Below are 25387 nucleotides of genomic sequence, written 5' to 3'. Positions count from 1 at the left end.
CCATTACTGATGTGTTCTGGTAAATAAATGTCCGTAGTGTATCCGATAATTTAAGAGATGGCTGATAGCGGGTGCTCACTGTGGCTCAGATATATTCAAAGTAGAATGGCTGCAAAGCCAGTGATGGCTGTATAGTTAGTGTGTATAGTTCTAAGTGTGTATAGATACAAGTGTGAAACAAAAAATTTAAACAGCATAATTCGGAGTTATACCGGAGTTGAACAGGAGGAAACAGGAGAAGAACTTTCTGCCTATTAACACAGCTTCACAAGGACAACTGTCAGTATTCACCTGAAACTCCATATTCCACCTCTGATGTTTTCAACTCTCCCTGGCTACAAGCTACATGCAACATGAGGACTGCTTTGGACTCTGATCTCATTTTCCTCTCATCTCATGAAAGTTTGTTTTATTTATCAGTCTGCTTTCAATGCAAAATCCACTCTGTTTAATCAGACTGCTGTACTACTTGCTCAACCACTCCCTACCCATGCTACAGTTATTTCAGTCCCCTATCTCAGCACTGTACTTCAATTTTATTTAAGCTTTGTTTACCATCACAAGTAAGAAGAAATTATACTGTCTTTCAACCACTCTCCTCTCCCATGATTCTGCAAAATCTCAGCTATTCAATTACCTGCTCTTTATTACTCTCCATTCAACACTTCCACCCACTCCCCCACATGGCTCCCCACATCATTACGTTATACTATCCAGACATCCAGGAATACACTACATTTGCTGCATCCTAGCTCTGCACTACTTATCTGATTACACTGGACATTGCAATTAGGCAATTCATTTAATTCCTCATTTTTGCTATTTGACTAATAGTCCCAATGCTTGCCAAAATATTTTTCTTTATCTCTTTTCATGGCATTATCTTTAGGACTATATCATCCCTCACCCATCCTGCAACACACACCTCTGTCCACATTGCCCCTTCATTACTTCACTCACCTCTAGTGAACACTCATGAACTCTTTTCCTATTTAAATTCAATAACTTTAACAGCCTCACCCTGCCGCCAGAAACTAAAAGGACACACATCTTACAATCATCTTACCTACCTTTCTTCCTTCCTTCTTCTATTAGCTGGTGATATATCACCTAATCCAGGTCCCCCTCACTTCTCCCACACACATATATCTGAACACTACAGAAATCTGGCAAACCTCAAACACATAACCTGTCTCCCCTCTCTTCCAAAGTCCTTTAAATGTGCCCTTTGGAATGCACGCTCTGTTTGTAACAAACTTACCTCCGTACATGATCTCTTCCTCTTAAACAACCCTAAACCTTCTGGCAATAACAGAAACATGGCTCACGCATTCAGACACTGCCTCACCTGCAGCCCTTTCACATGGTGGCCTCCATCTCACCCACACCCACAGACCAGGAGGCAGACAAGGAGGGGGGGTTGGACTACTTCTCTCCCCACAGTGCACATTCACAGTTATACCAAGTGTCCCATCACTCACATTCACATCTATGGAAGTACATGCTGTTAGGATTTTTAACCCATTCTCTATGCATGTTGCTGTCATCTATCGCCCCCCCTGGTCCACACCATCAATTTCTTGAACACTTCTCTGCATGGCTCCCTCACTTCTTATCTACTGATATCCCCACCATCATCATGGGTGATTTCAACATCCCTGTTTCTAATCCACGTTCCAATGCTGCTTCCAAACTACTCTCTCTAACCTCCACACTTGACCTCTCCCAGTGGATTGAATCCGCTACTCATCAGGATAGCCACTGTCTTGATCTTGTTTTCTCTAGACTATGCTCAGTTTCTGATTTCCTTAACACTCCTTTCCCCCTCTCGGATCATCACCTTATTAGATACTTGTTCACCCCCATTTCTTTACCCTCCCTAGTGTCAAACTCTTCCAAGCCTCCTCGTACCCGCAGGAATATCAACTCTATTGATTTTCAACAGTTTTCCACCTCTCTCCAACACCTTCTCTCCCCAATTTCTCCATTCTCCTCCCCTGATCGGGCAGTACCCCATTTTCATCAAACCCTAGCAATTGCCCTGGATCAAGTGGCTCCAGCGACACTACATATTTCCCGTAGAATTCGTTGCCAACCGTGGAACACTACAGTAACACGAACTCTACAAAAACTTTCTCGTAAAGCAGAACGTCACTGGCGTACATCTTGTGCCTCTAATGATTTCATAACATATACTGATATCTACCACTCCTACAGAAATGCTCTGGACATTGCTAAACAAGCATTCTACCGATCTCTCATCTATGCTCAGGCTTCTAACCCCAAACGCCTCTTTAACACATTTAACTCTCTTCTGAATCCTCCTGCCCCAAATCCTCCAACTAACATCAGTGCAAAGGATCTTGCTTCCTATTTCAAGGACAAAATTGATAAGATCAGGCTTGAAATGGTATCTCCCTTGACAAGCAATCTGCTCAATTCCTTTGTAGCACCCTCTGACACTCTCTCTTCATTTGATCCCACAAATGAAGAGGAAGTTTCTACTCTCTTCTCATCTTCCTACTCTACCTCCTGTCCTCTTGATCCCATTCCCTCTCAAATTGGTATGTCCCTGTCTCCTGTACTCATTCCCCCTCTAACTAAAATCTGTAATCTATCTCTTTCTACTAGTATTTTTCCAGCACTTTTCAAGCATGCAGTGATTACTCCCATTTAAAAAAAACAGAATTCTGACCCTAACTCTCATAAATTACTGCCCCATCTCCCAGCTCCCATGCCCCTCCAAGCTTCTCGAGAGAATTGCCTACTCCCGCCTCAAACACTTTCTTACAGCAAACAACCTATTGGATCCTCTTCAGTCAGGCTCCTCTTCAGTCAGGCTTTCGCTCTCAACACTCCACAGAGACTGCGCTGACCAAAGTTGTCAATGATTTGATCACAGCAAAAAATAATAACCAATACTCTCTTCTAATTCTCCTGGATCTCTCTGCTGCATTTGACACTGTTGACCACTCTCTCCTCATACAAACGCTACAATCCCTAGGTCTTGAAGGCACTGTCCTATCCTGGTTCTCATCCTACCTATCTAATCGCTCTTTCAGTGTTAATTTCTCTGGATCCACCTTTGCTCCACTTCCTATTGTCAGGAGCCGAGGCGGCCTTGGGCACCGCCGTGACTCACTTCCGGTGTCAGTGAACGTCCCGGCCGTCCCCATGACGACCGGGGCGTCACTTCCGGTTTCTCGGGCCCGACCGTTGCCAAGGCAACGGCCGGACGCCGTGTATAACAATCGATGCGCCCCGGCAAGTGAGGCAGCCGGGCGCATGCGCTAGTGTAGCCTGCGGGCTAATTTAGCTGGGTAGCGCACCTGGGATGTATTTCAGGGCTAAGCCCTGAATGGCCAAACTCTGTATATAAGGAAGGGAGGGCTTAGCCTCCCTGCCGGTTATAGCGTCCAGTTCCTGTCTGCTTAATCTGCTCCTGTTTCTGCTGCTGCCTGAAATTGGTGAAAACCTGTTGGACTGTTACCCGTGTATGACCCTTAGCTTAGATTTGGACTTTGCTTGTGAATCTCGTGACCCTGACCTCTGGCTTGAATACCGACCTTCCTGTCTGCTCGTGACCCCTGACCTCAGCTTGTATATTCGTACTGTTGTCTGCTGCCGGCCCCTGACCTCTGCTTGGATTCCACTCCGCTTGCCTGGGTTCTCCCCAGCCGGTGCACACTTCACGACCCTCTGTCAGTCTGCAGCCCAGTCTGTCCCCACCATCAGGGGCTCCAGTGAACACCTGACTGGCAGAGTAGACTCCGGGCTATGTTGTGTCGGCTGGAGGGGTTCCTAACACCTATCAGTTGGAGTTCCACAAGGCTCAGTCCTAGGTCCTCTGCTATTCTCTATCTACACCACTTCTCTTGGAAAACTAATAAGCTCCTTTGGATTTCAGTATCAACTCTATGCGGATGATACACAAATTTATCTATCCTCTCCTGATCTTTCACCACCTGTGTTGTCTCGCATTACTGACTGTCTTTCTGCCATTTCATCTTGGATGTCTTCTCGCCAACTCAAACTCAATCTTTCAAAAACTGAGTTAATAATATTCCCACCCAAAAACAGAAGCTTCCTGCCTGACATTTCTATTTCTGTTGATAACATGAATATAAATCCCACCCCGCAAGCTTGTTGCCTAGGTGTAATCCTTGATTCACAACTGTCGTTTATTCCCCACATCAACTCTATATCTAAATCATGTTACATACACCTAAAGAACATTTCCAGAATACGCACATATCTGACGCAAGACACCACAAAAACATTAATTCATGCACTCATCATCTCCCGCATCGACTATTGCAATTCCCTCCTTACTGGTCTTCCCAAAGTCAGACTTGAACCCCTACAATCTATTTTGCACGCAACGGCTAGATTGATTTTCCTTACAAACCGTTATTCCTCTGCTGAGCCACTCTGTCAGTCTCTACATTGGCTGCCTGTATTTCAACGAATTCAATATAAAATTCTTCTACTAACATACAAGGCCATCAACAAAATTGCACCGACATACATTTCCTCACTTGTCTCAAAATATCTCCCTACTCGATACCTACGTTCTGCACAAGATCTACGTCTCTCCTCCACTCTCCTCACATCCTCCCATTCTCGGTTACAGGATTTTTTCCGGGCTGCACCCACTTTGTGGAATTCCCTTCCACGCACAGTAAGACTTCCTCTAGTCTTCAAACCTTCAAGCGTTCACTGAAAACCCACCTCTTCAGACAAGGTTATGATATTCCTCAACCATCATCTTAATTTCCCTAGATTACCCTATTACCATCCTCTACACTGCTAACGCAAGACAACAACCTTCTGACCAACATTGCAACACACATAGCCCACTCAGTACTTTTACCTTTGCAGTCTGGCTGGTCCATTGTGCAATATGATGTAGCACATGCCCTTGTGTTTCTAACTCCCATTGTCCTATAGATTGTAAGCTTTCGAGCAGGGTTCTCTTACCTCTCTGTATGTATGTATTACCCAGTATTGTCTTATTAATGTTTGTTCCCAATTGTAAAGCGCTACGGAATTTGCTGGCGCTATATAAATAAATGTTGATGATGATGATCAGCGCTGGGCTCATGAGTTCAATTCCCATCCAGGGCCTTATCTGTGTGAAGTTTGTATGTTCTACCCTCTGGGTGCTCCGGTTTCCAGGTATGACCATCAAGAAGGACTCAGAAGTCCATGTTTAGCACATTTACATTAATGGTGAGAACACGTTTTCATTATTATTATCATTATTAAGCACCTGTTTTCCCCAGTAAGCTGCCTCTGCTAGAGGGAATGAAATCCAGCATCAAGCTGCCCCCGGGTCTGCCAGAAGCGAGGTAGAAAAAGCAGCAATGTCTGACATTATATAGAAGTCTAAACAGAGCAGTATATCATCATCATCACCATTTATTTATTTATATAGCGCCACTAATTCCGCAGCGCTGTACAGAGAACTCACTCACATCAGTCCCTGCCCCATTGGAGCTTACAGTCTAAATCCATAACACACAGGCAGACTAGGGTCAATAATTTGTTAGCAGCCAATTAACCTACTAGTATGTTTTTGGAGTGTGGGAGGAAACCGGAGCACCTAGAGGAAACCCACTCAAACACGGGGAGAACATACAAACTCCTCACAGATAAGGTCATGGTCGGGAATTGAACTCATGACCACTGTGCTGTGAGGCAGAAGTGCTAACCACTGAGCCATCGTGCAGTATATTAGGCGAAGGATGTAAAAGTAGTGGAAATTAATGAATAGGGAAGGGGGGTTAGTTATGTGTTACAAGTTTGGATGTTTCTCTCTCCACCTTACACAGGTGAATCTGTATACCTGAAAACAGTGCTTTTATAGGGGCAGTTCCAAAACCCAGAATAAATGGAGCACTGTAGGAGTGTTCTTATGTGAAGGGGGACCAATGGAAATGTATTACACCCCACATAGTCTGCAGTTTGTAAACAATGTTTATTGTCAGACATCCCCGCTCCCCAATCATTGATAATCATTCCTTCTGCTTTCCTCGTGATAAAACTAACTGCGCCCCCTATCTACGCAGCCATGACTCTGGTGGGGACTGTCCTACATAACCAGGGACTGCCGGGGCATATGGGTAAGGCCATAGTTGTCCTTCCTCTTTGGAAATGGGCCCATATAGAGTTCTCTAATGTGGTGGATTAAACCCTGTGGACTCTGGGTGGAGATAACGTCACCCCACTCCATGTGTCTCACTCTGAATTCCATAATATGTACTGTGGGCCCTTCCTGGACCTTAATTGTCATCAGGAAATACAGCAACCCCTTCACCTATGATATATATTCCATATATTCAACAATGAACATTCATCATCATCACCATTTATTTATATAGTGCCACTGATTCCACAGCAATGTACAGAGAACTCACTCACATCAGTCCCTGCCCCATTGGGCCCCAGAACTGTGAGGCAGAAGTGCTAACCACTAAGCCACCGTGCTGCCCACATTAAGAACATATCCCCATGTTCATTGGAACACAGGCTGAGCTCCACACTCCAAGGTCATTCTTACACAACTGAGCTTGGATGGGCAGCTCCTAAACACCCCCCATTATAATTTGCCACAGCAGTGTCCCTATTTTATCAGGTCTGCCTCTTTCAACAGGCCCTGGTGACATCACGCACTGTGACATCACGCACTTGACATCATAGTGAGTGACCACACTGCCCAGGGACAGTGCAGAGAGGCAGCTCAGAGAGAGCGAAGAAGTCAAACACACCACTGTGTTTTTCATAAGTCTCTCAATTGAAAGCTGTTTACAGGAGTTATGAGGTGAGGTCTAATTGTGAAGGTGCATGTGATAAGTATGAGAGAACCTGTTAATGTTTAGAGCACAGCACAGAGTATATCAGGAGATGAGTGATGTGTCAGTGAGGACAGGACTGCATGTGACAGGGGCAGTGACATGATGTGTGGATGGGTAATGGAGGCAGCAGGAAGCCACAGACTGAGAATTATATAGTAGAAGGAGCAGGTGCCCCATCAGCACAGAGTATTTAATTAGATGATTTTGTGGAAGTTGTGGGAGGCAGTGACCTGTCCTCTCCTCGATAATAATATATAGCCCACTGCCCAGTGTAGATTCTCCTTTCCTGTATGTAAGTTTAAATATTTGTTTTATTTTATGTTGCACATTTTAAACTGCATTGAATGTGAATAATTAAATGTAAATATTCCATCATTTGCTCTTTACAGAGATGATTTCTATAAAATGCATAGTGTTGATTACCCTTCAAATGCATTCCCCTCTTTGTTTAAAACATCCCCACATATACAACCATAAAATAAAGACACGGACACCGACTTAAGTTTGGAATAAAAAAGGTCCTTTTATTACATTAATATTATTTAAATTATATGTTTATTTTATTTTATTTTAATTATCTTTATTTTATTTTATCTATCAATACTATCAAAAGCTATAAGCAATTTGGACCTTTTTCTTTATAGAGGTGGCGAAGAGCAAGGGCAGCCAGCTAAAACCAACATGAACCAATACGGTGGAAGATCGCCTCCTTTCCACCAACCCAGGTTAACACCTTAACTATTGGCCGGTACTATACACTATAAATTAACTCAATACCCTCTGACTCAAACTGGTCAAGCCCTTTCTAGGCAAAAACCTGATACTCCTTACAAGAGTACCAACGAGTCTAATAACATTGAGGGAACCAAGGCTATATTGCCAACACATTAAGTACCGTATGTTTAACAACCTTATGACTGCCATGCTCTCCTGCCATTCAAAAAACCTCGCTCCTCGTGACGAGGGAATATAACCAATAACCTGGAACCAGGGCGGGTGGGTGGGTCTCCGGATCCAGGAAACAGGAAGCTCTCTCCTTCTCACACTGCTTGATATATTCTTTCCACGACACTCCCACTTCCTTCCTAATTGGCTGATTACACTACAGCCTTAAAACCCCCCAGTGGTGAGTAACATTATCAGCTCACAACACATGATTTTAAACTCCTTCGGCTAATGGCCTCTCTCATAATAAAATGCATAGTGTTGATTACCCTTCAAATGCATTCCCCTCTTTGTTTAAAACATCCCCACATATACAACCATAAAATAAAGACACGGACACCGACTTAAGTTTGGAATAAAAAAGGTCCTTTTATTACATTAATATTATTTAAATTATATGTTTATTTTATTTTATTTTAATTATCTTTATTTTATTTTATCTATCAATACTATCAAAAGCTATAAGCAATTTGGACCTTTTTCTTTATAGAGGTGGCGAAGAGCAAGGGCAGCCAGCTAAAACCAACATGAACCAATACGGTGGAAGATCGCCTCCTTTCCACCAACCCAGGTTAACACCTTAACTATTGGCCGGTACTATACACTATAAATTAACTCAATACCCTCTGACTCAAACTGGTCAAGCCCTTTCTAGGCAAAAACCTGATACTCCTTACAAGAGTACCAACGAGTCTAATAACATTGAGGGAACCAAGGCTATATTGCCAACACATTAAGTACCGTATGTTTAACAACCTTATGACTGCCATGCTCTCCTGCCACAGCCGAGTGCCCTACGGACCACGCGGCCCGCCACCTAAAGAAAAAACTAAACCCTTGAGCTCTGAAAAAATCCTCTCTATGAACAAAACCGTTCCTACTGGCGACAAATGAACCCCATCTGCTCTAAAAAGATGCCTCTTGTCTACCGTTAACCCAGGATGACTAATGACAACCCCCTGCGTGCCCCTAATGTTCTGCCTTGCGTATCCATTTATCTTTTTAACCACCTTTATCAATGTGGCCGGGGGGATAGATGATCTCCAGGACAATCGAGGTATTATGTTGGACCAACAAACCTTCATTGAAGGCCATCGGGCATGTATCTGTGCGAGATCTTCACGAATATTAATGATTAAATCAAGGGATTTGCCCTTTCCTACATCATTACCTCCCAAATGAATGACCACTATATCCGGGGTACCGTGTACTTCTATTTCTTCCCCTAACGTGGGAATCAAAGCCGCCCATACCATGCCCCTTTTACCCAACCAGCGGATGTCAACTGGGTGTGTGAAACCGGACCACCTCTCCGCTATCCTGTGCTTCGCAGCCCAAAAGATAAATGAATGACCCACGACCCATATCCTTGTCTTCTTCACCGAAAAACCTAAAACAAATTGAATAGTCTCATCAATCATAACCGTATCTGAGAAATGATCCACCAAACAACCGTGTTAAAAAACAGAACTATATTATTATTTTATTTTTATTTTTATTTCAATTTTAACACTTCGCTGAGGTATCCCCTCCCTACCAGAGGGGCCACCCCAACTAAATTCGAATATTGGAAAGGGAAAAAAGATCCTATCTTTAAATCTAGAAGCCATTGATTTTATCTATTTTGTCTCGTTTATTTATTTATTTATTTTCATCTATTTTGTCTCGCTAAGCTGAAATTATCCTTATTCTTTAATCCTTAACAAATTGAAATGGAAAATTGGTAACCCATATGTAGGTAAAAAACCCCTTGTAAACCCCGGGAGGCACACACACTAATCAGGCCTTGCCAAGGAAAACAAGAGGAAAAATCCCTCCATGCCCCCGTTTAACACAGCGAGCAGCATAACCCTGGGTCACCAAGTGATAGATGAGAAAAGAAGAGATGAAAGCGATAAAGAACCATGAGAGACATAAGGAGAGAACATGACCATATGTAAGAGCCCTTACAAGGCTCATTTATCCGGCCGGATATATTTCTTATAGGCCTGTGACTTCCATCTCCCTAGCGCTTGAATCTCATTGACAGATGCCCCTCTGGCTGCAGCGGCAGTGGCCGCCCCTATTCTGAAAGAATGCGTGCCATATTCAACAGGGTTAAGGCCAACCTCCCCAAGGGCCCGTTTTAACAAAGCACTAAACTGAAATTTAGTTACTGGCGTATTGTCCGAATGACTTAACCACAAACCTTCCCCTGGGGGGCGAATTTTAGCGAATTGATTGGCCAGCTTGACCGGGCATATAGATGTTTCCTGCTGTTCCGTAATCGCTAACCAATGACCTCTGCCTAGCTGATCCGTTTTGGACTTGACTATCTTACAACGTATCACATTAGGTTGTAAAACAACATTTCTAAACAACAAAGCTCCCCCTCTGTCGTTCTTAGATCTGGCTACCAACTCACTAACCCTAAAGGCACCGTGATACGCCATTGAAAAAGCCAGCCCGAATAGCAAAGCCTCATAGTCATCTGTAGCTAAATTATGCAACGCCGCAATCAATCTGGCTAAAATTTGCCCGTCAATCGGCCGGCGTGTGTCACTAGTCATAGGCTGAATCCTGGACCAACCCTTCAGCGCTTTAGTTATGATAAATGACTTTGTGGGATCCTGCACGCTGTTCAACTTAGCCGTGAATGAAATACCAGCCAAAAGGGACCCCATCTTTGCTCTAGAAACCCCTTCGTTATAACACTTCCACATAAAACCCGTAATGGAGGGAATCTGACCTGAAGTGTCGCTGTTGCAAGATGCGCAGTAACTCAACCAACGTTCCCATGCCCCTTGATATCATTTTCTAGTTGCCGGAGCCAAGGACGCTTCTGCTAACCACCTTATCCCTAAAGGACCATCTGCCAATCATAAGGAGGACACTGTAAACCGGTTAAACTTGCATGTGGAGCCAGAGATCTGAAACGCTGCCATTCAAAACGAGAAAGAGCATCAGCTATTTGGTTATCCACGCCAGGAACATGACGTGCCCGAAAGGTAATATCAGACTCTAAACACCTCAACACCAGGACACGGAGCAAATTAATCGCCGTGCGTGAGGAGGCGCTTTGCTTGTTAATAGCCTGCACCACACCTAAGTTGTCGCACCAAAAAACCACGCTCCTGCCGCGCAATCGGACAGCCCACAGCTCCAAAGCCACCACGATGGGAAACAACTCTAAAGTTAACAGATTTCGCACCAAGCCTTCGGATCTCCATGACTGCGGCCAGGGTGCCGCGCACCATTCCCCTTGGAAAAAGGCACCAAAACCTTTCGAGCCTGATGCGTCTGTATGCAAATCCAACGATGTACTAGCTACTGCGTGTGCTGGCCATACTCTTACACCGTTAAAAACCACTAGAAAACGACTCCATATGCCTAGATCCTCCCTAATCTCTGTCGACAAACGCACCTGGGAATGGGGACTACGCAAGCCTGACGTTGCTAGCTGAAGCTTCCTACAAAATACTCGGCCCATGGGTATTACTCGGCAGGCAAAGTTGAAAGAGCCTAGCAACGATTGAACTTTACGCAACGTGCAAGATGGAACAGCCAAGACCTCTCCTATCAGGGATTGTAACTTAGCCACTTTATCAGATGGTAAACGACAACAACCCTCCAATGTGTCAATTTCGATACCTAAAAACCTCAGGCATGTGGCCGGGCCCTCCGTTTTGTCCGCAGCTACTGGCACCCCCATCACACGAAATAACGCTTGCGCAGCATACAGTGTTTCCTTACAACTAGGGGAATTAGCCGGACCTATAAACAGGAAGTCATCCAGATAATGCGCAATGCCGCGATGTCCCGTCCCTGCCCCGATACACCAATGGAGGAATGAACTAAACGCCTCAAAATATGCGCATGATACTGAACAGCCCATTGGCAGGCACCGATCCACATAGTAATGGTTCTGAATTTTAAAACCCATAAATTTAAAGGACTCTGGATGCAACGGAAGGAGGCGAAAAGCCGATTCTATGTCCAACTTAGCCATAAGCGCACCATTGCCAAATTCTCTCACTAGTGCTAACGCATCATCAAAGGACTGGTACACCACTGAGCTAATTTGGGGGTCAATTGCATCATTAACTGACTTACCCGCTGGGTAAGATAAATGCTGGATCAACCTAAATTTTCCTGGGGCCTTCTTAGGTACTATTCCCACCGGGGAAATGACTAAGTCTTGAATGGGAGGGGATGAAAAAGGACCCACCATGCGACCAAGGCCTATCTCTTTACCTACTTTTTCCGCTAGGATGTCGGGGTGTACATACGCTGAGCGAAGGTTTCTGGCGGCAGTACCCGCCACCCCACTATTTATGGGAAGACGAAAACCAAGGCGAAAACCCTCCCTAAGAAAAGAGGCCTGCGCCGCATCTGGGTAAAGGGCCAGCCATTTGCAGAGGATTGGGAATACAATGGGGGAGTCCGCTTTAGACAGAACCCCCCGCCCCTCCCCGTCCCCTACCGACTCCGACGGAGCCCCTAGGGCATTCTTTAAGGGGATGACTTCCTCTACAATTGGTGCAGACGTGTCTATACCGGCACGAATCCCCCCTCCCGCATGAGGAATTGTTAAAAGCGAAGCAACGGTTTTTGGAAGACTGGGGAGCACCTCGTCTCCCCCCATACGGAAACCTGGCTAACTGAGGGGGACCGTACCCCATGCTCACCTCCCACACCTGGGCTCTATTTAACCTTAACCAGATCTCAACATCCTTAAAAGCCAGGGGCATATAAAGCTGACCGTGCACCTTCTCGCGAAACAGCTTATCGTACAACCTCCAGGTACCTGGGCGTTCACAACTATGCATCTCATTAATAAGGTGAAGATATTTCCATACGTCTATGATTGCATCAGGCCTAGTTTCCACATAACAAGCTGAGAAAACGCAATACCCTGTCAGCCAGTTCGAAAAGTTTCTGTATGCATCCTCCCCGACTCCCCCTCGCGCGCACGCAGCTGCCAACTCTTTTTGTGCGACCTTCGTCAGCTCAAATATATCAACATAATGGCCTTTCTTAATCTTGTGCCTCATGCTGCGCCTAACTCCTATCAACAATGCCGTGTTCTCACATCTAACCAGGGTACCTCCAGCCGGAGTGGCAGACGCTGCCTCCCGCCGATCTACGCTCTTCCTTTTAGTTCCCCCGAAGTGAGTGTTAAGGATTTTAATAAGCTTGCGCTGACCCTGCCTGGGGGAAGATGGGGCTGACTCATCACTGGTGGTGGCTATGCTTGAACTGGACATATAAGTGTTGCTTATCGTAGAACCATCGTACTCACCGGCCGCTTCCTGCCCCTCCTGCAGATCCAATCTCGCTCCGCCCACGCCTTCCGAAACGACTTGCTGCGACCCTTGTTGCCCTGTAGAGCTCCCTGCCGCCTCTTCCTGGTGCATCTGCGACCCCGTTCCATCCATGCTTGCACGCCCTGTCCCCGAAGATGGTTGCGCCTGTGAAGCTGGATAAGAAGAAATGTTAACACGTGGAGAAGACAGATTGCCCGCCTGTTGAGTCGATACCCCATCCGGGGCCGAACCTGGAGGGGGAACCATGAGATGACCTAGAAAACCCGCCTGAGGGGGAACCCCTTGGTCCCTATCCCCCCATTGTCTGACAAGGGAAAGCGAATCCGTACCAGAAACGCCCGATATATTAACCCCGGCGGGTTGGGGGTAAGAATGTAAGTACTGACCAGATAAAGATGGATAAGGGGCCGACCACAAGTTCCCTGCTTCAACTACAGACCCATAGCCCCTAGTGGGGTACGGTAATGACCAAGAGGAGGCATGTCCCCCCGCCCTGGGTAGATTACTAACATTCTGCTGAAGCGGCCATATAACAGCTGGGTCCGAGACCAGGGGTAGGGTAGAAGAAGGACAGACAGAAGGGAATTGTTGATAGGCTGCACCCCCGCTCCCGGGGGGAAACATAACCGGGGCAGGACCCAGCAACCCAGGGGCCCTATTAGATGATATCACCGCCCCCGCCTGAGACACAGCGTCCCCAGAAAAAAGAAGGGGGGAGGGGGAGGGGGGGGTGGGTCTCTGGCCTGGGAAAGGGCAAGGGGGGGAAGGGAGTTGAGGGGCATCACCCCTTGGAAAGGAGGGGGGGGGAGAGATGGCACCAGCTGGGCCCCCACATGTGCGGTATAGGGTAGTTGTCCTAAGAAATGTTGGGTGGAAAAGGAGGGGGGCAAAGAACCTGCAACCACCGCCCCCTGTACTTGTGACCCCGGGGAAACTACAGGGTCAAAAATAATAGGCCCCAGGCCTCTATATGGGGACACCTGTGCCCGCTCTGCAGAACTCTGCACTCTGTCCCCCACAGATCCCACATTAGTCACGGGGGAACCTGCGGAGGCAATGACTGGAGCTCCGACGGAGGGGGATACTAAAGATGGCCCCCGTGACCCAAAGAGCGCCACGTGAGCGGGGGAAGGGGATCCCCTGCCCCTGGCTCTGGCAGACAGCCTGATCCTGCGCGTGCCTCCGGACACGAGCGGCCTCGCCGCCCGCTCCGGAGCCCTGGACCTCCTCACCAGACCCGATCCCGCGAGCAGCGCTCGCGGCGGCCGGGCCACGTGACCTGCGGGTGGACGCACCGCCGCTGGAGCGGGCGTCCCCGCCGGGAGAACCCGGAGTTTGTAGCTGACCTTGGTCAGAGAGGGGGGCTGAAACGGAAGGGCCAGACTGTATAAAAGGCGCGGAAAGCGCCGCCGGAGGAGGGAGGGAACCAGCAAACCTGGCGGGGATGGACCGAGACCTTCTAGGCCGTGAAGATGCCATGACCGGGAAACGGGTGTAGAGGGGGAAATGAAAGAAAACGGGGGTGAGGGGATGAATAAACAGAACAGGGAAGACAAGGGACGAGAAAGGAAAGAGGAGAGAAAAAGACACAAAAATAGTACAAGAGCACAGAGAACAAAACAAACGCCAGATACTACGCCTGATGCTGCAGCTTCTCCGGATCCAGGAAACAGGAAGCTCTCTCCTTCTCACACTGCTTGATATATTCTTTCCACGACACTCCCACTTCCTTCCTAATTGGCTGATTACACTACAGCCTTAAAACCCCCCAGTGGTGAGTAACATTATCAGCTCACAACACATGATTTTAAACTCCTTCGGCTAATGGCCTCTCTCATAATTACGTGCTGTTTCTGAACCCTGCTATCACCTTATCGCAAAGGGGAAACATTTGTATTATCAGCAAACATTAAAGTGATAACGCCACAAAAAGCTAAAATTATATTATAATAAAAGAAAAAAATTAAACGTACCTGCACTCACCCAATCTGGTGCGTCCTGTGATGCCTGTAACGGCTGAAACAGGAAATCCCTTATTATGGTCGGGGTGGGATTTTTTTTCAAAGTTCTAGTGGTGTTGTCAAGGGCCCTCCCCCCATAGTTGTCACACTCACAACCTGTAACTGATTGTTATTTGTACCATGGATCCCGTTTCCTGTTGCTCACCGATCGGAGTATGCCTGGCTGTTTGTCTGGCACTGGTGTATATTAAATAAGCAGGTAAATAAGAATGTATTCTCTACTTGTCTATCCAGGTCGAATAATGATGAGCTTGAGACCCTGTGGAAACAACTGGGGGAGAGCCGGCAAGTGGAGGCAGAAGAACTGTGGATCAAGCAGCAGTTGGTATGACAACTATCTATAACCATTTGTATACATACAAACATACACGTACAGAGGTAATCACAACACGGTGTGGTCATGCCAGGCTGAGGGGCGTGTGACGGTCTCTGGGGCCGTGCTAAGCGCTTCTGAAGCATTAGGCTGTCTCCAATTCCCCTTCTCTAACAAACCCCCCAACTTGTCTGGGGACAAACGTGCCGACTGGTGGAATGGCGGCACAATGGCGTCAATTCGTGACTGTCCCACCTAAATCAGGACATCTGGGAGGTATGATTGGAATATGGCCATTGTGATACTATGAACCATGTGTGTGACATGTTATTGTGCATGATCCCACGCTTCATGTGTAGCCTCCAGCTTTCAGGAGCGCTTTATGTATTTATATATATATATATATATATATATATATATATATAGCGGCAACATATACACATTACTCTTACGGAGACTATATACATTCACATCAGTTCCTGCTCCGACATCCGCGTGGCAGTGGGACACTAAAAGGTTAATATCCCTCACCATGCGAACGGCTGGAAACTGACTCACGGTACAGATTCAGTTTCCTACTATTCACATTATAGACGGGTTTAATAATGTGATGCCCACTGTCTGTACTGAAAAATAAAAGTACGGAAAGTGTGACATACATTTATCTGTCTCTCTCTCACTCTCTGTCACTCTCTCTCTTTCTCCATCTCTGTCTCTCTCTCTCTCACCCTCTGTCTCTCTCTCACCCTCTCTCTCTCTCTCTCTCTCTCTCGCCCTCTGTCACTCTCTCTCTCTGTCTCTCTTTCTCTCTTATTTCTCTCTCACACTCTAAAACTGACCTTATATCTGCATTATTCCCTGGACAGGAGAGAAAATGCGACATCCTTGAAGGAAGAGAGGAGCTGCTATCAAGCCTGGTCAGTCCATCATTATATCACTTAATATTCCAATGTGATGATAGTCACAGCCGTGGTGCACTCTCTCCTCGCAAGTGTCCCATAAGACCAAAACTGAAGCTTTGTCTACACACTTTATTACTGTAATATATACAGCAATCACCGTGGGTGTATTATATACCCAGCAATCACCCCGGGTGTATTATATACCCAGTAATCACCCCGGGTGTATTATATACCCAGTAATCACCCCGGGTGTATTATATACCAAGCAATCACCCCGGGTGTATTATATACCCAGCAATCACCCCGGGTGTATTATATACCCAGCAATCACCCCGGGTGTATTATATACCCAGCAATCACCCCGGGTGTATTATATACCCAGCAATTACCCCGGGTGTATTATATACCCAGCAATCACCCCGGGTGTATTATATTCCCAGCAATCACCCCGGGTGTATTATATACCCAGCAATCACCCCGGGTGTATTATATACCCAGCAATCACCCCGGGTGTATTATATACCTAGCAATCACCCCGGGTGTATTCATATAAACACATCAAGTAGTAATATCTCCCAATTTCATAGAACATAAACACTCTCAACCATATTTGCCTACTTTTTAAATCTGTAATCCAGGAGATCCAGAGTACAGATCATGTGACTGAGGGTAGCAGGAGGCGTTGCGATGTCGTTACGTCACTATAGCCCCGCCCCTACTATAAAATACAGAAATTCAAGGCCCGGGAGGTTTGCCTACTCTTCCGAGAGCTTTGGAGGACTCCACGAAATTTGGGAGCCTCCCGGAAAATTTCGGGAGAGTAGACAACTAACTATGCTCTCAACCCAGAGCTTTATTTATCTCTTTTCAAGGTCTTCCACAGTAGTTTGCATGGAGACGCTCTGTCCTCTGGATTATTGCCCCAGTGTCCTAACTGCTATTGTATCAGGGCCCATCGTTCTCGTTATCCTACAAGACAGTGCGCTGAATCTGTCTCCTCCATCTAATGCCCACATTGGGCCTTACTAGCATAAAAAGTCATAATTTCTGGAATAAATGGCTGCAGTGATTTATAAGTAGATATTTATATAATATCACATCAGAATATGCTACAGAACTCCAGATATAATAATAGTTGTACAGTAAAATTCTACAGTAAAACAGTGTTACAGTAAAATTGGTCAAATTCTGTCATTTGTTTAATAAAATAGAGGACATCCAGGTGGTCTTACGTTTACTCCGTCCAAAAAATCCCCTACGTAGTCTTCTGTTTGCCAAATAATGTAATACAGTGACAGGGAACTATCCGCACTTATTCTGTTCATTTATAGTCTGATTTATGGTACAAATCAAAGCCTCCTAGAAACTTGGACACAGCGGCGCAGCAACATAACCGTACCCTGCAAATAAGCCCCTTTGTGCGAGGAGAGGGCACTACACAATGTGTTACACAAATATACAATATGGTGTGCGCTACGTATTCATATACTCAGATCTAAATGTAATTCTCTCTATTGCAGCTCAGCAGCTATATGCGGGAGAATGATCTCCTGAAGAGTAGGCTCACCAGGCTGCGGCTGCTGGCCACAGAGCAGGAGGTACAGTATAACAGTTACTATAAAGAGGTGGCGCTCAGGTGGTGGCTTTGCTTACATTACCCGTGGTGCCGCCACTTCAGAGCTGAGGGTACATTTTACACGGCACTCAGTTCATAGGTGCAGAGAGAACATGACACAGCTGTGTGACCAGTAAATAACATGGACTCATGTATGTAGTAACTGATAGCCGGGCGGGATGGAGGAGTAGGTGCTTTGCTGCCGGAAATATTTTATTGTGTTTATTACATGTGTGCCCAGTGTAAAGTGTACAGACATGTAAATGTGTAATGTATTTATGTATAAACAGTAGGAGAAGTGGCGATATGGCGATACCACCATATACACCCCTACATCCACCTCTGTCTAACACTTATGGATTCCACTCACCCAGTGGTCCAATAGAGATCTGGGGGGCCCAGTGTAGATGGTGCTAGACATCAGGGACAAAATAATGTCAGTCTGGGTGAGAGATATTCTGCTCTATCTATAAAATCCAGCTGTGTCCTGGGACCAACAACTTACCATTTATTCCATCTCCTGTCTACCTGAGTTCATCTACCCGGCAGTACCAATCCAATGTAAACGGTCAGAAGGTTTTAGCAACCAGCAAAGAGGTGCTGCAGCAGCCACACCCCACAGAGAAGTGTAAGCGGCTCCTGGTAGGCTGGTGATGGAGCTTGGTGGTGACAGTGATTACCCACCTAAAACACGGGATACGTTTAGTTTAGTTTGGCCAATGGGGAAACTAGGATTAGTCAGTGACAACAAGTTGCTGAAAACCAGCAAAAATTATAAAGCGTAAAGGAGGACGGGGCATCACAGCACAGACAGGGACTTGTCACTTAAAGTTTTTGTGTAATCAATGGCGAAACGTTTTTCATAGTCTGGATTAGTTGTCCCACAATAGGTCCACGTTCCAGTATCTGATATATCAGATATAGAGATCATACTGGATGTCTGACCTGAGTGATATTTATATGGTTGTAATCCTGCATAATATCAGAGTGGGTTCTTGTTTCATGTTCTATATAAGTTGCTGCTAAATGAACTCTTCAAGACAAATTTCTAGACCAAATCAAAATATATATTTTTTTATTAAGACCAATTTGTTAATTTTTCCATTAAATTATTTTCTCTCGTTCTGCTGTAAAATGTATAGTAATCTGGTAATAACCTGCGGGGACAGACTGTGGCCGGCTTATCCGAGTCCCATGGAACTTGTCCTAAAGATTTGTTGTGTATAATTTATTTCACTCTGTGTCTCTTTCCCTAGATTATCAACAGGAACCTGCGGGAGTGGCAGCCGCAGCCAGAAGCACCTTCTCTGTTAGTATCTATATGGTTTATTCCATGTACACATACATTCTATACGGTTCTAAAGAGGAACATTTGTGTATATAATCAGTGCTGTCCGTACTGTAATAGAAATATCAGGAAGTCTTTAAGTCCTGTACTGGTGACTCCAGACAGGATCTGTCTATACTGTTCTATTAATTGCATTCAGGCTCTGTCTGTAATTTTCTAAAAACTCCAGAAATATCTATTATATACTGTTAAATTGTTGCTCATCCTACATTAAAAAAATCGTATAAGAGAAACCTCCAGATAGGAACTATGACCATGGACTGTATCAGTAACTCTTGTGAATAGAAGACATAAGTTTAAATAATAATATTTTCTGGTCCTTCAGGATGAAACCTGTGGAGGAGGCTGCGGAAGATCCTGCAGAGATTGTGATGGCTGAACTGGTGAGTCCATGTCATCAGCCCCTTCCTCTATGTTATATAAAGTGAGATCATATTTACTGTCAGCAGTAAGACATTTGTACCTGCCACCTCTGTCACAGGTCATCTTTTGTAACTACTAAACATCTTCTATCAGAAAGAAAGGTTCCCATCCCAGGAGAGCGACAGATAGCTAAGACGCTCTGTGTGCTAATAACATACGTGCTCTGACCCTACCTCACCAGGTCTCCTGCACCACACCAGAGCTCTCACTAGTATAGTGCATTGACGTGGAGCAGGAGGCCAGCAATGGCAGTGATTAGCATGATACCTGGTGGTTACAGTCATTACCATGAGGAAGGACTTCTCTTTCTTTTCCCTACAGGCTGTAAGCTCTCTAAGCTGGGGGTACATTGCAGCAAGACCACCATCAACAAAATTGTGGCCAAGATCCAGGCACTCTGGCCAAGCAGCCAGTTTACCTCTGGCTTACACTAGGGTCTGTTAGTACAGTTGGGTGATGACCAGAAACACCTAACCATGCAGGATATTGAACTAGTTGATTTCAATTGGATTATTAGCAAATAATGTGCTGTTCATTTTGGGGCAACTTGCTGCAATATGGGACCAAATGGTCAATATCGTAGCATGGCCGGCCAACTCTGACTTCCCTAACTTAAGTGGCTGATCTTGTGTCGTATTCCTCATAATCCCACCACTGATTTTCCTTTAGGAGCGGCAACTGCAGATGAAAAGTGCTGTAAAACGTAAAGAGCAGAAAAGGAGCAGCATTGCAGGACTGAGGTAAATTATTCTCCTATTATTATTTCAAAATGATTGCAACTGTTCATCGCTATAACATAGTTTCTCTTTCAGATTGCTATTTAACATCATTTGCAATCTCATGCGCTGGTCCTGCAAGCTGCTGCTCCTGTCTGGCATTCTGCTCCTGCTCTTCTATGTGCTCCTGCAGACATACGCGACCGTTACCACCAACTGCAGGAGCTGCACAAGAGGGATGATGGAGACTATGGAGTTAATCCTGAGGCCCTACCTTGCTATCAAGGTTGAGGGCCCAGTTCCCATATAATAGCTTGTCCCATCAGGAGAAAGGGTGCAGGCTCCTCTACCTGGTTGGTCTTCTCCTTGTCCCCCAGTCCATACGGTGTAGATGTCCTGCTGCAAGGAGGTAGTGACCAACAGGAGAGGTTGTCGCTCTCTGTAGAGACCCATTCGTTCCAGCTCCAGCTGGGACGTATGGATCTCTACAGAGAGTGACGACCTCTCCTGTTGGTCACTGCTTCCTTGCAGCAGGACATCTACACCGTATCAGATGACGTAAGAACTGGACCTGTGAGTCAGACTAACCGGGTAGAAGACCCAGCACCCTATACTTTCTGCACCTCCCTCTAAAACATCTGCACCAGCATAGGAGATCCATACCATCTGCAGGAGCTCGCACAGGAGATCCATACCATCTGCAGGAGCTCGCACAGGAGATCCATACCATCTGCAGGAGCTCGCACAGGAGATCCATACCATCTGCAGGAGCTCGCACAGGAGATCCATACCATCTGCAGGAGCTCGCACAGGAGATCCATACCATCCGCAGGAGCTCGCACAGGAGATCCATACCATCTGCAGGAGCTTGCACAGGAGATCCATACCATCTGCAGGAGCTCGCACAGGAGATCCATACCATCCGCAGGAGCTCGCACAGGAGATCCATACATCTGCAGGAGCTTGCACAGGTGATCCATACCATCTTCAGGAGCTCGCACAGGAGATCCATACCATCTGCAGGAGCTCGCAATAAACCCATTGAACCAGAGTCTAGTACTGTTTCTTTCATACTGTCATTTATTGTTACAATGTCTAATTAAATATATAGATATACATTTCTTTAAAGAAGTTCCTCTCCCCAATCATTAACCAGCGCTACAGCTAGAAGCAGGCTCCCACTAGAGCATGGTGGGGGGGGGGCAATGAGCATGGAGACCCCCTCTCATAATGTGAACCAATACCACCCTACTCTTTTTTTATTATTACTTTTTTTTATTTCCGAGGTACATGACTCGGAATCACCCGGTGCAGTGCAAACTGTGCTGGGGAATTGGGACTTTGGACCCTTCCCAAAAGGGAAAGGGCCCTGTGCCTCCCCATCCCGTAGAAGCCAAAAGGCCCCAGAGAGGGAAAAAAAGGGAGATCTTTAGCCCCTCCTTTGCTGAAGCTAGGGAGGGCCCCTTTATATCACCGACATAAAAGGCTCCCTCCAAAAGGAGGGAGCCTCAGATGACTTGGGTAAAGAGGGTCGCCCATAAGATCCTATACCCAAACCCCTACCAAATGTGGCAAAAACAAAGACACATAATCAAAAAAGTGCTTGGTACCAAGTGTAATAAATAAATAAATAAATAAGTGCCATAAGGCCCCAGCCTTTCGGACGGAAATATAAAAATGATGCTTGCACTCGGCCAACAGGCTAGGGCGAAAAAAATGGTGCTGCCTAAAAATTAAAGGTGCAGAGGGCCTTACTCTGTGCACAGGTGCCTCTTTCTCCACAATGCATTTTTGGGCATCTAGCAACTCGGGCTCCAGGCAGCCGGCCTCTTGGCCAGAGGACCAGGTGACGGCCCATCGCCTACAGGGGGGTGTCTTTAAGCCCCACTGCATCCATGGGCATTGTCATGTGCAAGCTAATTTTTAGGCGTAATTCTGCACTATATGTTTGTGAATTACTTCCTAGAGATAGTGTGACATGGTTCTCTTAGAAGCTGTTAGATCAAGGGGTTTTGTGGATGATAAACTACCCAGAGGGGGGGTGGTAGATAAGGGTAGCACCTTATACCATGTATGGCAGGACGCAAATGTGAAGGCCTTTGAAGAAATCTCTTGCTAGACAATGAGAAGTGAGGCACATTAAGCCAAACGTCCTTAAACTTATCCACATGTTCAGAGGCATAGCACTTACCCATTGAGGGTTAAGTTGTTGGTCACCTCCAGCCAATAGAATCCTGTGGGAGTGTTTAGGTTTGTGTGCCCATATATTCTCACGCAGAGGATGCTGGGTCTCTTCCGTCGCAGAAATCCCCTGGGAATAGCTGTGTCAGGCTGAGTAGCTGCATTTTGTGTTTCAACTGTGTTTCTAGCTGTTTTTGCGGTAGTGGTGGGAATTGAAGCTTGATATAGACAGTGGGATTGTATTTACTGCTGTTTCTTTACTTTTACTGCTGTTTATTTCGGTTTATTTTGCTTCCCATTACTCCCAATTTAAACTCCCAGTTTATTTCTTTATTTTGCCTTTATCCTTTCCATCGCCTAATTCTTTCCCTGCATAGTGTATTTTGGCCATAAAACATGTCCCGCCCGAAGAGAAGTGCCCCTGCCCCCTCTAGATTCTCGGAGGGAGCTGATTCTCCTCCCCGCAATGTCCCCCCCGCTTCCTCTACAGCCCAGATGCCCGCTGTTTCCTCCGGCGCTGACACTATGTCTGCACGCCGAGGCAGCAGCGGGGCGAAGCGCGCAGCACCTAGTGCGGCCGGGCGGGGAAGAGAAAGGGTTAGACGCTCTTCCCGCCGCGGTCGTTCAGCAGGGGGGAAGGGCGCAACCCCGGCGGCCATTGATAGGAGGGCGCATGCGCCAGAGAGAGAGGCTGTGCAGCCAGTCTCCGGCGTTACAGCTCCAGACAGGGTCAGACAGAGCACGGCAAGGAGAGGGTCTCCCTCTCTGGTGTTTGCTCGGTCTGCTGAAAACAGTAGAGGATGCACTATTAACCCTTCAAGGGCGGGGGGAAGAGAACAGAGGCCCGTGGCTCAAAGGCACCAGGGTAAGGAAGTCGGCCCATCATATGCCCGGTCAGAAGTAGGGACTGTGGTGCGGAGGCAGCCGCAGAACACGAGGCCCAACAGCGCCCCACCTCTCATGTCTTTGGCATGCTTTCCACCGCCAATCCCTGTGTCTCAGCCTGCGAGGGATCTGGTTTTGCCTGCTCAGATACCTGACCCCAGGTTGCACCAAAACGTACAATCACAAGACAGTTTTGTTCAGTATCAGGCTAGGAAGAGGGCAGCTCTTAACTCACAGCCCCCCTTCTCTAACTTTCAAGCGGAGGGAATGTCTCCTTTATTATTCTCACAGGATGTTAGCGGTTCCTCATTTACCCCGTTCCCCCCTACCCAGCCCATCCCTCAGGTTCACACGACAGCCTGGCACAATAACGGGACAGGGTTCCCACAGCTTGGTCAGGTGGGAAATGTGTTGCATAGTCAGGCGCAACCGCATACATGGTATATGCCTTCTCAGACATTAGTTGGTCCCGGTTCCTATCTACCGTTACGAAGCCCATTTCCCCAGCCCGCACAGGTTGAGTTTCGTACGCAGACGCAGTCTCAGCAAAGGATGCCGCTCAGAGGTGATGCCATTGGGGAATGGTCCGCCCCTTACCCCCCTCCTAATTTTCCCATGTCTTTGCCTACCCCCTATGCTGGCACGATATCCGCTACCGTACATAGTGCCCACCTTCAAATGATGCAGACTTCTGCCTGTCAATCACAGGCGCCGTCCAGCCAATTCCCTATGCCGCCTGGTTTCAACTTAGTACCATTCCCGGGCCAAGTTCCCAGTACTAACAGTGGGGCGGTGGGCGCGGGGGTGAATTTACAAGGGAGCAGTCCCGCTGTTGATATGTCTTGTCATTCAGTATTACAGGGTATGCCAGGAGGCGAGTGTGTTTCCGCTGATGGTCGGGTCGAGTCGGGTCCACAGGGCGGTACTTCAACGTCGCACGGAACCAGGGAGGCCTCGCCTGCGTCCGGGCAGGAAGCAGCAAGCAGCGGTGAGTACTTAAATTGTTTTTCTCCGGTAGCTCATTCATGTAGTCCTCCCATGTCATCCTCGGGTAGCAACGAATCTGACACAGAGGCTGGGCCGCGCAAGCTCATGAAAGTGTTGCAACAGCATTTTGGCGGGGCAAAAGGGGTTAGGAATTCAGGAGACGCAGTACCTGCTTATGAAGAAGGAGGTGATGGCAGTGACAAAGTGCGTTGCGCTAACACAGGGCTTACTACCGGTATTAGGCCATGCATAAGAGACCGAATAAACAAAGGTTTTTATGTAGACATTTTTTCAATCACGGGGCGTGCGAAAAAAGAGTTAGAAAAGGCAGCAAGTAAAGGAGGTATGGGTGAGGAGACATACAAAACGTTTACCAAGTGGATTTCAGGTTTCTGCTCATTTGCCGCGGTATATCTGGAAACCAGACCGGATGCCATGCGTGATATTCTGCGTTATCTGCATATGATAACAGTGATGTACGAGTCAGATGCCCCATTTATCTGGAGAGAGTATGATCAGGTGTTCAGAGAAAGGTTGAGTGGTAAGAGGGACATCCCGTTTGGTACCAAGGATGTTGAAACATGGATGGATATGGTTAGACGTTCAGTTTCAGAGTTGAGAAGTAACGCCGTGCCCAGGTTTCCAGGGCCGGGGAGGCAGGGGGCCTCCTTTCCCGCTCGCAATAAATGCTTCGCTTTCAATAGCGGTACATGTACAAGGGGAGTCGCTTGCAAATACAAGCACATTTGCACCCTATGCAGAGGGACTCACCCGGCTCGGGATTGCACAAGAAGTAGAGAAGGGGCAGGCAGAGGAGGGCAGGCGTCAGGTGCTAAGCAGTAAAGCACGTTCACCAGTGAAGGTGCAAGCTTTGGCTAGATGGTTGCG

General features: G+C 46.7%; 1 protein-coding gene and 1 long non-coding RNA gene across 2 annotated transcripts in view; both read right to left on the bottom strand.

The window, feature by feature from the left end:
* The window catches only part of LOC142143933 (uncharacterized), a 454648-nt gene that overhangs the window by 88689 nt on the left and 340572 nt on the right, over positions 1-25387 (bottom strand). The gene's annotated exons all lie outside the window — the stretch shown is intronic.
* Positions 7356-13591, bottom strand: LOC142143927 (uncharacterized). Its single transcript, XR_012689606.1, has 2 exons — positions 13084-13591; positions 7356-9192 (listed from the first exon to the last, which is right to left on the bottom strand). It is a non-coding gene; the product is annotated as an uncharacterized LOC142143927 (long non-coding RNA).

Source organism: Mixophyes fleayi, chromosome 3 (assembly GCF_038048845.1).
Source record: "Mixophyes fleayi isolate aMixFle1 chromosome 3, aMixFle1.hap1, whole genome shotgun sequence".
In the NCBI taxonomy this organism is placed as follows: domain Eukaryota; kingdom Metazoa; phylum Chordata; class Amphibia; order Anura; family Limnodynastidae; genus Mixophyes; species Mixophyes fleayi.
Note: the sequence above shows the minus strand (reverse complement) of the source record. Positions and strands in the feature narration are given on the sequence as shown.